Source organism: Podarcis tiliguerta (genome assembly GCF_965153285.1).
Source record: "Podarcis tiliguerta genome assembly, chromosome: 1".
In the NCBI taxonomy this organism is placed as follows: Eukaryota; Metazoa; Chordata; class Lepidosauria; order Squamata; family Lacertidae; genus Podarcis; species Podarcis tiliguerta.
The window spans coordinates 47,424,189-47,439,911 of NC_139534.1; the positions used below are offsets into that span (position 1 = coordinate 47,424,189).

A 15,723-nucleotide genomic window follows, 5' to 3' on the forward strand; every position below is an offset into this window, starting at 1 on the left:
TGAACTTCTGATATGTGCACTAAATTTTATCTTTCCTTCTCAATATTTAACAGCTTTACTTCATTACAAATAAAATGTAATGATAAATGGGTGAGTTAAATTCAAGGGCCCATAAAAGGGGGTTGGGGCTTAAACTTCTACCGCTGCCCTGCAGTCCCAACAAAAACCCATTGGCCTACTGAAGCTGTTCCTTGCACCAGTGACAGTTTCCCTTACAATATTACCTCGGGTTAAGAACTTTGCTTCAGGATGAGAACAGAAATCGTGCGGTCGTGCGGTGGCAGCAGCAGCAGGAGGCCCCATTAGCTAAAGTGGTGCTTCAGGTTAAGAACAGTTTCAGGTTAAGAACGGATCTCCAGAACGAATTAAGTACGTAACCAGTGGTACCACTGTAGCAGTTTAAGAGGGGCTTTCATCAGGATAAAGGCTTAAAACAAAAACAAACAAAAAACCTAGCTGTGGTCTCCTACCTTAATCAAGCTATCCTGCAGCTGCCATTTAAAGTTTTGAAAATGCAATTCCAAATTATGCTTCTGGTGTATGGTTTGGCTTTTTCAATCTCATTTATTGTTTGTAGAGCTTGGCAGAAACTGGCATTTACCAGCATTTAAACAAGCCCAAGTTAGTTACCAGCAGAACTTTGCAGTGTGATACAGTCTGGTGTGCGCCTCCTAAAAATGGGAGCAAAAAGACCTTTTAGCATAATTGTGTTTAGTGCAATTACTACGGAATTGTTACTCATTTGCTGTGCAAAACCCATACTTCTTTCATCCAAGAGCCAATATGTATTTCATCCAATATTTTCTGATTAAATAACATGAGCTTCCATGGTCTCGCATTCCACTTTCACAAGCCATGTACTTCCCAATGAAGACTGCTGTTGGCTACATTATGATTTGAGCACATATATTGCAGGAATATCGTATCTCACAGCACTGAAACTGCCTATATACCAAGTGCAAATTGTAGCAGAAGATAAACATCTCAAAGAAAAACTCAACTAGCTGATAAGTCTGGTGGGTAACATTTCTTTCCAGCCTCAAATATAGAAATCAGATTCAGACTGTAAAGCAGGGATGGAGAATCTGGCTCACCAGATGTTGCTAGACTACAGTTCCCATCTTCCCTGACCATTGGCCTTGCTGGCTGGGGTTGATGGGTGTTGAAGCCTAACAACTGGAGTATCACAGATTCCCCATCCCTGCTGTAAGGTAAAAATTCCATTGTACAAAAAGTAGATTATATTGACTTCCAATACTGCCAACTCCAGTGAGTTTCCACATTAATTTGGAAGTATTCAGCAGAAAGATTGCCAAGTTTTCAGTTTCCCCCTGCAGCTGTGTTTTTATCAGCAGAAGTTAGCAGGTAAAGCTTTTCGTTGCATATAGATAAAAATTGTTACCATTTAATTGCCTCAGATCTTTGTTAAAGGTGCTACCAGGTATTCAAAAATGATAATCCAATTTAATAAGGAAAATATGTTGAACCAAACTGGAAACTGCAATGTGTAATATGTAAAAACAGAAATAAGTCATCTTCGTAGCAAGGAAATTCCTTTTTCCAAGTGAAAATGTTAATGGATAGCTGGTTATGTTAAGTACCAGTAGCAAGATGGTACTAGTATTTTAGAAAAAAAGATACCCCACCAAAAAATACATGCACATTTTTAGATCACCTTTTCTTAGTTTTCAAGTAGATATGCAAGTTTATGTGAACACTTCTGCATGTATTGTATAGTTAGGAAATCTGAACGCTTGTTATATTATAACTATATAATATATTGCTATGGGCTGGAGTTGTCCCCTCCAAACTTGTGATTCTTACAGGGTGTTCGAAAAGTAACTACGGTATACACCTACTATGTATTACGTTGTCCATAGGTGTATAGTTACATTTTGAAAACCCTGTATAATTGTAAGATTGGGGTCTGCAGAAGAGGTCTGCTAAAATGCCTCTTTTCTTCAGTAAAGAGCCTTGGCCTGTGCCACAGAAAATGAATTGCTGGACACACTTCTGGAAGATGACAGGCAGTGTAGTAAAACATCAGCATGCCTTTCTTCCTCCCTGGCTGGAAGTGCTGTCATCAGATTGTCAGAGTATAATAAACTCATAGTTTTCAAGAGGCACACTGAGTCAGAGAAAGAAGCTTGAGTACTAGATGGTAGGAGCTAAGAAAAATTTGTGGGTTGGCTGCACTCCCCTCAGAATCCAATGGGAAGCAGTGAACTTTGGGATATCTGTTGGCATTCAAGCGGATTTCCACCTAAAGGCGTAAATATAACCCTAGATCAAGAGAGACACCAAACCTTTAGTGGATTCATTCCATGGAAACAACTCAGGTTATGAACTGAAACTGCTTGGAGATCAGGGTCCATAAGAGCAAACTGGACTTGAGCCCACAATACATTTGTTAGTATTTAAGTTTCCACAAGAGGCTTTGATTTTTGGGGGTGCAAGAGACTCACACAATTACCCCTCTGGAAATATGTTCCTTGGCATTCCAGATCATTCCCAGTAGCATAATGCATAGGTAGTGAGTGCCAACCAAACTGGAACTGAAACAAGAGAGAGGTGGTATCATGTTTCGGGGAATCCCAAGGTTTTTAGAACTACTATTTTTAACACACATACACTACATCACATCTTAATGAAGAATGAACATTCTAAGTAGCCTGGAAGGCTAGAGAGTCAGTTGAGGGTGCTTGGTGGAATGGAGTGTCCCCAAAGTTTAGGTAGACTCTGAGATGGAGCACTTATGTTAGGAGGTGAGGATACACTGCAATGTTTGCTCTGTATTGCTGACAAATATGTCCTGTGATTTATTTTAAGATTTCCTGTATAGTTAATGTGTTAAATAAAATGAAAAGAAAAAGGCAGGTGGAGGAAATAGGTACAGTGGTGCCTCGCAAGACAAAATTAATTCGTTCTGCGAGTTTTTTCGTTCTATGAGTTTTGTCGTCTTGCGAAGCACCAATGTGTATTGACGGTTTCCCATAGGAATGCATTGGCGGTTTTAAAAAAAAAGGCGCAAGACGTTTCGTCTTGCAAAGCAAGCCCATAGGGAAATCCATCTTGCGAAGCACCTCAGAAAATGAAAAACACTTTCGTCTTGCGAGTTTTTCGTCTTCCGAGGCATTCGTCTTGCGGGGCACCACTGTATCTGGAAAACTCTTAGAACACATGAAAATAATATCCAACTTTTTACATTTCCAAACAGGCTTAAACCAAAATCTTCCTAGAGAGGTCCCATTGCTCTTAATGTGACAACTTCAGAACATATGAAAGAACTCTTTACTGTCTTGACCATTATTATTTTATCACCCTGAATAGCAGTATGAAGGAAGAATATAGCTGTGCTGTTTTTGTTATCATTACAGTTTTATTATATACATGTATGTATATAATATACGTGTATGTATATATTTACTTCTTGTATATGTACAGGCATAACCATATTTTAAAAGTAAATAAATAAATATTGGGCATGTACGGAACTCTTCAGTTATTGCAACAAAGACATATTGCAGGTGATTCCACACCATCTGATATGCAGCTTTGGTTTCCTTCACATATTAAAATGCCAGAGCTACACTTTTTTCTGCTTTAGGGCAGAAAAAGGGAGAGCATGCTTTAAAAGAAAACACGTTCTGTGTTAGACAAATATTGTAGATCAGCTCTGCTATCTTCTTAATCAGTTTACAGCAGATAGTGTTTTTGGTTTTTTTTAATTGTCAGCAGCAGTTGAAATTATATTTTCATTAGAAGCCAAACTACCACCAGCTAATTATGTCAGTGGTAAATCACTAGCACACACTGTCTATAATGGTCTCACTCAGGCATTCAATTAACTCTACTGCTTAATGAGCCATTTACGTGTCTCAAGGCTTATAACACTTATCTTGTGAGTAGGGTAGGCTGATACTGAAATTTACCACGTAACCTTGCTGAATGCCTTGTTTTGCACTGGCTTTCAGTTCCAAATCAATAAAGGTAGGCCTTTAAGGCTCTAGTTCTGTTGTTAACACTTACTTGGAAGTTAACCTCTTTAAGCAAATAGACTTGGGGTTTGAGTCAAAGAAGTACTCACTGAACTCAGTGGGACTTCTGAGTAAACATGGAAAGTATTGTGTTGCGAAAAGCCAAGGTAAGGTGTGTGCGCAGCACAGCTTTTAAGTCAATATTGTAGGATCTACCTGCCAGCATTAGCAAAAATAACTTCCCATCTATCTAATGTGATGCATTAATATAAAGCTTTTGAATTATGGTGCTGGAGGAGACTCTTGAGAGTCCCATGGACTGCAAGAAGATCAAACCTATCCATTCTTAACGAAATCAGCCCTGAGTGCTCACTGGAAGGACAGATCGTGAAGCTGAGCCGCCAATACTTTGGCCACCTCATGAGAAGAGAAGACTCCCTGGAAAAGACCCTGATGTTGGGAAAGATGGAGGGCACAAGGAGAAGGGGACGACAGAGGACGAGATGGTTGGACAGTGTTCTCAAAGCTACCAGCATAAGTTTGACCAAACTGCGGGAGGCAGTGGAAGACAGGAGTGCCTGGCGTGCTCTGGTCCATGGGGTCATGAAGAATCGGACACGACTAAACAACAACAATATAAAGCCAGAAGGAAGAAAAGTAGAGAAAGCAGGGAAAGTGTTTCCTGGGCACTGTCGTATTACGAGGAGGCACCTCAAGAGTGATTTGTTAACAAGGTACTTGGGATATTTCCTGCAGACACAGGACCAGGCCAGATGTAATGGTGTGCTCTAGACAATTCCCTGCCAGGCTGTCACTTCTTTCACTTAGGGCTGGCAGCAAATCCTCTCATCAGGCTTGTCCACTATTTATTTATTTCCTATCTTGCTTTCCCCCCCAAAAAAGGTCCAGTTTGTGTGCTTCCCATGGGCATCTGGTCAGCGACTGTGAGAACAGGATGGTGGACTAAAGGGGTCCATTGGTCCTTTCAGAATAGGTCAACCACTTAATTGCTAGACTCTAAGCATAGCATATGGAGATAGAGGAACAGAAAGTAACCTACTGACCACAACTGAGGTGCGAAGTCTTTTGAGTTCCTGTGTAAACAGGTGCAAGCACAACTGAGAAGTAATTATTCTGTGTGTAACATCAAAGCCTCTCTTTGGGGCAGGAAGACATTTTTCATTTGGATTTGCTTTCCATCCTCTGTTCTCACGCTTTGTTCTAATGTGCTAACATCTTCTGACAAGTACATCGGCATTCATTTTCTGATCAAAAAGTGAATGAAAAGGTCAGTTATGCCCAACAGTGAAAAAGCATACTGAAAAATTGATAGGTCAGGAATCCAGACTGACTTGTTTCTACAATTTTGACACTGGCCAATGTCAACTGAGAATTAGGAGTGAGTGCTTGGGGGGACTGGCAGAATACAGGTTTTTTTTGGGGGGGGGTTCTTTCTTTTGCCCTTTGGAAATCGGGAGGAACTTTGCTCATTATGATTTATGGGGAAGGGAAGAAAAGCTGGATCAAGGTTGCCATTTTTTTGTGTGTGTGTCCTGCCTTAACAGGAATTTGAAATGCAAAAAATTAAGCAGAATGAAACTGTGCTTCTGGAATGAAGCTAAGTGTGAGTGAGCTTCACTTCCTAAATTCTCTGTCTGGTTCCTGGTGGGGAACTATCTGCCCTTTTCTGGACATTTTCTGTGTTTCCAACTGAGAACACTTCCAGCCTGTCACTCTTTTGGGGTAGGATTCAATCACAAACTGGCAAATTCAGCTGGTGAAATCATTTGCTTAACATTTGCTTGACTCAATGTCATCTAAGCTCCTGGCAAACAAATCAGAACGAATGCTCAATAGATAACCAACATCATCTAAACTTCCCATCAATAAATTAGGATGACTGTTCAATAAACAGGTCTGGAAGTGGCCTGAGATCAGATGCAGATACACTTCAAATGTATCAGTGGTTAACATGCCTAGGAAAATTTCCAGCAAGCTCAGTTGAAACAGGAAGTGGTGGTTTGGGGCTATGAGAAAGTGCCTGTTCAAACTTCAGGTGAACATGCTCTCCTCTGCCCCCATTTTGTGCATCAAATGCAGAGATAGAAAGCATCCACTTTTGTTTTTGTAACTAACAGGTGATTCAAGATGGGAGTTTACTTTGGAATCGGTGCTGTTCATGCACATCTTTTCTACAGCATCCACACAATGTCACCATAGTTCAAACTGGGATTTGTGTTGGAAAACATTGGGGTTGGCCCTGCTCCAACCAGTATTTTCTTGGTTCCCCCACATAATTATATGTTTCCTTCAGATTGTAGACATTTTAGTATTTAGTTACTTTTTTTGTGTTCAATGCTTCCACACATTAACTAAAAGCCTGCAGCCTAAGGAGAGAGTAAGACAGGCTGTCATTCTTCCTCTTTCCCCTCCCCCACCTGTGCCGTTTTTTCATGGCCTTTCATAAATGAAGTATCTCTTGATTGCTTTTTTTGTCGGGTGAGGCACACAGGCAGGTGCTGATTGCAGTAATCACGACTTGTACGTGTCGGATTCAGCAATTGTGCTTTACCTTTCCCAAAGCCTCTGAACATGCTGTTGCATCTTTTATTAGCAAGTGAGAGGATGCTTTTCTGGCATCAGCCATAATCCACTGAGTCTCTCTGCACAGGTTTATAGCTGCTACTTTCCCACAAATTCCCCCAGAGATTTCCCATTCATCACAGGGCTGGGCAGCGGTGGGGGTTGTTGTTTGACTTTCAGTTCACAGGAAAGTGGATTTTATAAAAACCAGCTCCGCTGTTGTTGCTCTTAGTTTATTAGGCTATATTTCAGTCATCCAATTAGTCTACAGTAGCCAATAGGGGCCCAAATTACCCATTCTCAAATTAAATTCATGAAATTTAATCGGATCCACATATCCAGCCCACGTTCTAATCATAGGGAAAGGCATCACACCCACTTATAGATTAGGGGTTAGAATCTTTGCTGTTTTCATATGCATGCTAGAGAGATGCTTTCATTCCAACCTTACCTGCCAATGGATACTTAATTAATTGGATTGTGGATGTTAAAGGTAGTTGGGCCCAAAGGATCTTAATGTGCGATGGAAAATGATAAGGGCATGTCTGCATTGGATTTGTGTGGAGATCAGACATGCTCATGCAGCTCATGCAGCCTTTACAAACTGCATGTGCAATTGGCTGTGCGCAGATGGTGCTGTGTGCACAACCCAGTTCATGCCACAACATATCTAAGCCTCTCTCTCACACTTTAATATTAAAGGAAACATTGTGCATTGTGTGGTATGTCTTACATATCATTACTTTTTATTTTTCCAGTGCAAAAGTAATTATTGCTTGTAAATTCAGTCCACCAAATACAATCTGTATTCACTGTCATTTTCCCCATTTGATAAGAAATTGATTACATCACACACCCCATTTTCATTGTGTGTGTAGATTTGGGGTTGGATAACATACTGACTACATAATTTACATGATTACTTACATAATTTTGCTGCAGTGGAAAGTGAGACGAGTAACTTAGTTTTTGGCAGAAAGTGAACTGTAGCAGAGCACAAATAATGCTGTGTGCGATGAATACAGGGCGGAGTGGGGGGAGGGGGAATCCCTTCTTGTGTCCTTGCATGCAAGTCACAATTTCCTAACCTACTGAAAGATGGTGCTACTGGGGTAATTTCTGGCAGGAGACGCAATACATGAGCTGCTTTCCTTTTTCCTGAGTCTCAGATCTCCAAGGTGACCCAGATTTTTATCTTCTGATACCCTGCTGCTTCCATTGCCCAGGCTTCCTACAGACAAGTCAGCGCTGCCCCAGCTGTTGATCAAGCAAGTCAGCGGCATGCAACCTGTGCCCTCGACCCAGTTTCAAAAGTTCTCTGCAAGTGATCAGTTCAAGCCTCTGGCAAGAGCATTTTGTCTCTCCCTTGTCAGGCTACTGGAGAAAGATGGGGATAGGGAAGGGAATAATAGAGAGGGAGTGGGGACAGATTGAGAGAAAGTGGTGGCAGAGAGAGAAAGAAAAAGCAGCAAACCTATCCAATTTGGGCTTTAGTCCTGGCCTTCATTTATATATAGAAGTATTTCTGCACCACCAGATCATAAAATATCAAAGCAATGTACATTATAAAACATCATTAAAAAAATTAAAATGCAGATAACCATTAAAGTGACTGGCTAATCAAAAATTAAACAGCTGTGAAGGCCTGTCAGTGCAAAAAAAGTTTTGAAGAGATGCTTGAAAGTCAAAAGCAGGGATGCCTGCCACCAGCATGTGACCCCCACCCCCCACCCCACAGATAGCCCTGGAGGGTATGAGACCTTCAATTGGAAAAGGATTGCCCACTTCTGATTTAGGTGTTGATGCACATATCCGCATGATGTGGTAATTAAACAAAGGAAGCGCAGCCTGTCAAGGAAACAGGAAACAGAAAGAGAGGAACCACTTTTTTCTTTGTTTACAACCTTCCTGAGGCCAAATTTATTTTATTGACACTGACGTGCTTCTTCCAAAACTATTGTTATCAAACTGATACAGACATTGGCAGGAAGTCCAGCTATCTCTTATGCAGATATATTCAAGTCTGCTACACACCCATGTAAAGCATCGGCAGCAAAAATGGAAATGGAGGCTCATGGTCTGATCTGATAAATTTTAGAAAAAATATAACTGTCCCTCCACCCCAGCTGCCTTTTCCCATTCCCCAAAATGTTTCTGGGCAGCAGGGCTTCTTTTGGAATGAAGCTCGAAAAGTGTATTACTGGCCTTGATCTGAGGCTGCATTTACAGGATTCACCCCTGGAAACTATTCTGAATGCCAGGACTTTGGAGGCCTGATTCCCTTGCTACAGAACATTCACAGTCTGGCCCAGTTCAGACATTGCTACAAATAATAGTTTACAGTGATGGGAAGGAACTGCCAGGGGCATCTTACCCATAGAGGCAAGTGGTGCAGGGCGCCAGGGTGCCAAGTTCTGGAGGGCGCCAGGGAAGAGGCGGAGGCTGGACGCGGCGCCTCCCAGCATCAGCTCACCGCCCTTGCCCGCCTCCGCCATGCTGTGCCAAAGCAGCGCCGCGCCCAGAGCATCTGCCTGCCCTAGCCACCACGGCATGAAGCGTCCAGCTGAGCCGGGAGCTGCCGCGACCAGCCTCTGCCTCTTCCCCACTGGAGGAGCTGCCCTCCAACTGTTGCTTGCCTCCTCCAGCCCCGCAGAGCTGGGCGCGTCGCCAGCAGCGCCATCCTCCCTAAAAGAGGTTGGCAACTCTGGGAAGGAGGGGGGCGCCGGAAATGCTTAAGACGGCCCTGGGAACTGCAGTAAGCTTTGGGTGTGCATATTCCCTCTCTCCTCCTCTGGAACAACCTCAAGGAGAAATCACTTTTGCTTTTCATGAATTGCAGTTTAGTGTTTAATCTTAACTATGCTTTATTGAAAGAAACCAGATTCACAACCCATGGCTTGAGGATGCCTTGTTTCAAACAAACCACAATTAAGTTAAACTGATTAGTTGGGTTCAGATAAAATAATACACCACAATTAATAAAAAATTAAAGCAAATGTCCATGATTCCCTTGTGGCTGTCCTGGAACAGGAAGCTTGTAAACACAAGGCCCACTGCAGCTTGTGCGTATCACAATGAACCACTAGTTGCTCAGACATCCAAATAATCTCTCCACACACACACACACACACCCTGCCGCTCTCTCATTTCATGCATATTCTCTTTATTTAGAAATTAACCCATGACATACATTTCATAACCTCCACCCCCTATTGAAAGTTGTGCTAGAAACTTGCTAGGATTGCTGTTTTAAACAGCTGGTTTCTAAACACACCACCTTTTTCACTTTACAGAAGCTCTGTGTACATAGAAATGCAGACCTGTGTACCTGCTAAATTTCTGCCTGTTACTCAGCAGATACAGGTCTGCATTTTATGTACAGCAGATGGGAAGAGTGCATTAATGATTCCCAGCTAAACCTTTAACAGTTGGGTGGAATTCTCACATATACTATAGTGTATGCCCCAAATGGCATCTATTCAAAATGAGGAAAAAATGCATTATGATGATATCAGAACACAGGGCCAGTTTATTAAGGTGTAAGCAGAGAATGCTATATTGCAGTGCTGCTCTTAGCATTCTGCTACCGTGACACATGAGAAACCAGAGTTGATCAGCAAGGAGGCATAACTGCAAAACTGAGAATTCCGTGTTCATGCAGATAAGAAACTCAAAATCCCAAGAAAAACAAAGTTGTAACAGAACGGACAATCTGGGTAACCATTCTGGAATTATTATGTGCAAAAAAAGGCCTTGATACAGTTTGGGATTTATTTTTCTCTTTCTTTTAGACATACCTTAAAGGAAATTACAATCGTTTCCCTTCCATCAAGAGTTAACTCAGCTCTGTTGATGGATTAAGCAAGCTTCCTCAGCAATTGCCACTGAGCAACAGGAAATGTACTCTCCCTGCGTTTATTAACCATTCCCTGCTTAGCTCTACTGGAATGGTGTCTGCAGAATGAATGATTACATTCTTTGTTCCTAACAGAGTATTTGTACTGAGATAGATAGGTAGATACAGTTTTAGGCTTGGAAGACTCCACTGTGGCTGGCTGTGTAAATATTTTAAAGAGCATATATTATATAACAGAAAAGCTGGAATTTTCCTCCTCTATTTGTGGGCAAAACTGGGTGTCTACTGAGGAAAGAAATCTGTCTCAGATCAACATAAGGGCAGTGTTAAATCCATGAATCAGCATGCAGTATCCCAAGAAGGGCTGCCTTCCTTAGGGAACGACAGAGATACATCGGGTATCAAAGAATCAGCTTGTTATTCTACCATTGTTAAGGCAAAAATTCTCCAAACTGTACAGATGACTTTAGACCTAGCAATGCAAATTCTGTGTATGAAACATTACAGTGTCAAGGAAGCATGGGAAAATGGGAACATTCCAACAGATGAAAGGGTGTCTTCCCTCCTGATTTTGTAGAGTGGAGAAAAGAAACTCATGTGAGTGCTCTGCTCTGGAGAAATCCCATCTGCATGAACAGAAGGGTGCTCAAATTGTGTTAAAGAGTAACTAATCTGCATTAAGTGACATTTGCACCTACACCCTTGGATTTAAAGAGCAATCACACTCAAATACAGAGTTATCTCCCTACCCCAGCCTGGATACTTTTCTCTTATTTTTATTGACTTCCCACCCCTTTTTCCAGGGAGTTATTGTCTCTCCCGTTCTGCTGCACCCTATCTTCTATCTATTAAATCATAATCACAGTATTATTCAAAGACAGAGGTCTCATGGGTGGGAGGGATTGCAGGAAGTGTAGCATTTTCACCTACCAAAATCCACACACAACTGTTTAAAGGACAGGAGACTGCCTTCCTTTGCAAGATCTGGGGGCTCAGCAACAAGGTAGGGTTCTTCTTAAGCAGTGCTTGCTATCCCACTTATAAGTCATACAACATATTTAATATTTCATAAGTCGTGAGTGGAGAAAGTTATTTAAAAACAGAAAAGAGTGCTTGTTTCTGCAACATAAGTGTTTTTTGTTGTTTTGGTTTTTTTAAAAGGAAGATACTGGATGAGTAAAACAGATTGATGAGTTCTTTCCAGGAAAGGCAAGTTCTTTCCAAGGGTGACAGGAAGAAAGCAAAATTGCTTACTGTATGATGTGCTATCAGAAAAGCAAATTCTCTCCACCCTTCCCTTGTATTTGACTTTTTATGCACTGTGCCAGAAGTGCCTTTATTTGCAGTAGGCTACCTAGTCCAAGCACAACAATCTATTTGCTACCCTAAAAATAGTTCCTTGTTCTCACTGGGGAGGTAAAACTGCAAAATTATAAATGCAGGTGCAGCATGACGTGATCAAAGGGTTCACTATACCCCTCCCAAAAACCCTTCCACAAAGAAAAATGACACGCCAAACAAAAAGATCCAATCTAGCATTCTCCCCAGTGTACTAGTTTGCAATTTTCTTTGTCTTGTTTTTCCTATGGGGCAGCATTCAGTCACACTAGCCCAGGGGTCAGCAACCTTTTCCAGCCATGGGCCAGTCCACTGTCCCTCAGACCATGTGGTGGGCCGGACTATAATTTTGGGGGGAAATGAACAAATTCCAATGCCCCACAAATAACCCAGAGATGCATTTTAAATAAAAGCACATATTCTACTTTTAATGTATTTTTAATCTTTGTTGGAAGCCGCCCAGAGTGGCTGGGGAAACCCAGCCAGATGGGCGGGGTACAAATAATAAATTATTATTATTATTATTATTATTATTATTATTATTATTATTATTACTACTACTACTCATGTAAAAACACGCCGATTCCCGGACCGTCCACGGGCCGGATTGAGAAGGTGAATGGGTCACATCCGGCCCCTGGTCCTTAGGTTGCATACCCCTGCACTAGCCTATCCCCACAGGGGTGCAGTTGGGTAATTTCACACTATGGACTTACAGTGGTGCTGGTTTCTTTCTGCATTTTCCATTCCGCCTTGGTGAAACCCCACCTGGAATACTGAGTCCAGTTCTGGGCACCACAATTTGAGAAGGATATTGACAAAGAATGTGCAGAGGATGACAAAGGGTCTGGAAACTAGGACTTACGAAGGATTCTTACAAATAACTGGGTATGTTGAGCCTGGATAAGGGATGACAGAAAGTTGATATGATAGCCATCTTCAGCTATCTGAATGGCTGTCACATGGAAGATGGAGGAAGCCTATTTTCTGCTGTTCTCCGTGGTAGGACCCAAACCAATGGATTCAAGTAACAAGAATGGAGATTCTGAGTAAACATTGGGAAGAATGTCCTGGTGGTTAAGAGCTATTTTATAGTGGAATGAACCACCTTCATAGGTGGTAGACTCTCCTTCACCGGAGGTTTTTAAACAGAGGTTGGATGGCCATCTTTTGGGTATTCTTTAGCTGTGATTCCTGCATCGCAGGAGGTTGGACTAGATGAACCTTGAGGTACACCTTCTAAATCTACACTTCTATGGCAAGCCAGTCCTGCAGCATTTGGGGACCATTCTGCTCATCCTGGCTGGGTGGGGTCATGGCCTTCTGCCCCAAAGTCCTGCCCTGACAGCACCCCCCCCCCCACACACACTTAGGTCTGTTGAATTCTGTCCTTAGAATGTGCCACACATACAACCTGGCAGCTACCTAGTTATTCTTAGATTAGAGTATAATATTATACCCACCCTCAGTCCACACAGCTCCCCAAACCAGAACTTTTTTGTCCTTGTGCTAAGCCATGTCAACAATTCACACGGATGCATTTGCTCAGCCTCTGTGCTTTAAAAATGAGTTGAGACTGACAGAAAACCATTTTGAATAATGTGTTTTGTTTCGCTCTGGTAAGCTTAGTTGACTTATCAGTTCCACGAAAGATGTTCTGCGAGAAGAGGTGCCCATCAGAGCACTTTAGTACAGAGTCATGCTCTCATTGGAATCCTCATCACTTAGCATGAAACTGTTTGTTCCTGAATCAGCAGGGAGAGCAGTGTGTTGACACAACTGCTGATAGGAAACTCCACTAATGATTCTGAGAACCAGACAGCACACTAAATCATTTGGCACAGTTCCTTTGGCTGGAGCTGTACAATGAAACTAGGAGATATTTAGCACCATCATTGGAATGTACATCCCATTCATTTCAGGAGGTGAAATCCAATGTAGCATGACAGTATTTCCGCTCATAGAATGGGGCTTTTCCTTCCCTTACACCCCTGTGTGTCCCTTCAAAATTTGCTCCAGAGTTTTGGGGGACCCTCCAGGTTTGGGTGGGCATGGGGAGGAGGTGTGGGGGGGGGAGAAACCAGAAATTCTGTTGGGTAAGCAGATTCCTGTTGAGCAAGCAAGCAGTCTAAATTCAGCTCTCCGTACTTTGCAGCAATTTGCAATTTTAAAAAATTCTCATGAAAATTCAGCAGCATATTTCTGTAATTTTCTCCTAATAAACACATTTTATTTACATTTTATTGACCAATGTACACATTTTTGCAAGCAGTTTCCCCTATCATAATGCATTTTTTGTATGTTATTTTCACCAATGCCTTCATTTTTATACACAATTTCTCCTAATAGATGCAATTTTGCAAACACTGGATAGAGAACTACATTGCAAAATTCAGATAAGTGCAATTTTTAGGAGGACAGCTGTGTTTTGGTTCACATTTTGTTTCAAAAAGTGCAAATTTGATACATTCAGCTTTAAATATGAACTGAATGAAATTTATCCTCCATCCTTACTCCTAAGTAGAACAATCTTGTCCATGGTTACTTGGAAGTAAATTCCACAATGTTCAATGGAATTTACTCCCATATAAGTGTGCACAGAATTGAAGCATTGAGCCAATACATACATAGAGATAGAGTAATCATGCAATCCTGTACATATCTCTTCACACATAAGTCACATTGAGTTCCATGGGGCTTACCCTCCGATAAATGGGTATAGGATTGCAGCCATAGTTAGTTGCACTAAGACCACAGTGCTTACATGGGAGTAAGTCCTATATAACATAGTGGAATTTCCTTCTGATTTAATATGCCTAGGATTGCATTGTAAGTTCCTTTTGGAATTAATGGAATCTAAGCCATGATTAACATTTCAGGCTGATTTCTTTGGGATGCAATCACAATTAGATTAGATCAAACCCACTGTGTTTACTGCACTAATGAAAGTAAGTCTAGTACACAGATGGGAATGTTGGGTCCTGGGCATTAGTGGTTTCATTGATCCTACAAAATGAAAAACGTGCCATTTTACTGTACCAACTAATTTTTAAAATACTTGCAACCAAATGTGTAACAGGCTCTTTAGAATGGTGTCATTGTTAGGCTCAAAATCTAGGTTCTGAAGCTGAATTACATTGTGGATATTTGTGAGGATTTTTTTGAATTTGTGTCAAAGCCATATTGCACAATTTTAAAACTTGAGAAGGTTGTGTTTATCCCCCCCTCCCCCAATATGTGATAGAGGTTTTCTGAGTGAAAATTTCTGACTTCTAGTCTACTTTGCTAGATATTTTCAATGAGGATCCCCCTGCAAACAACAACAACCCAGAGAGACAGAGACTGTGAGAGACACACACACAGAGAGAGAGCACTGAACACATCTTAAGGGATCCAAGATTTAGAACTATACATGTTTTTTTTAATTAAAGCTGATGCTTTCAGCATACCGAACAACCTTCTTGAGTTCGCAACAGAGACAATATTCCATGTTTGCAACACACATTTGAATTTCTAAACTCCCTCCTTATGACTCAAAGCATACTACGTTGCTGTACTCACCGTGCTTGGGATTCTTCCTTCCTTTGAACTGTGGTGAATTCAGATTCCTTGACTCAAATTCTGAATGAAATTCTGACTGAATGAAACAGGCAAAAGCCACACATAAATTGTCTTCTGTTCAGAACAGAGCAGTCCACTTGTTTAGTGTGCCTAGCTTTCTGTAAGAGTTTCAAAGATAGGCAGGGAATGGGGAGGGCTCAGGATATGACATCATGCACCCTGGGTGTGTGTGTGGGGGGGGTTGTTGTTTGTTTTTAAAGGAAACTAGCAGAGATAACGAAAGGTTAGTGTTTGAGAATCAGGGAGTGGATCTTATCATAAACATTCTCCACATTGTTCCATCTGCCAAAAAATAGGAGAGAGGTCATTCAACATTTGTTGGAGGCAATAATTTGGAAGTAATTTTAA

The 15,723-nt window shown here is 41.5% G+C and overlaps 1 protein-coding gene across 1 annotated transcript in view; it reads right to left on the minus strand.

The window, feature by feature from the left end:
- RALB (RAS like proto-oncogene B) overlaps positions 1–15,479 on the minus strand; it is a 30,714-nt gene extending 15,235 nt beyond the window's left edge. Inside the window, exon 1 of the mRNA XM_083431204.1 lies at positions 15,316–15,479. The gene's annotated coding sequence lies outside the window, so the exon portion shown is untranslated. The remainder of the gene's footprint in view (positions 1–15,315) is intronic.
- Positions 15,480–15,723: the final 244 nt, after the last annotated feature.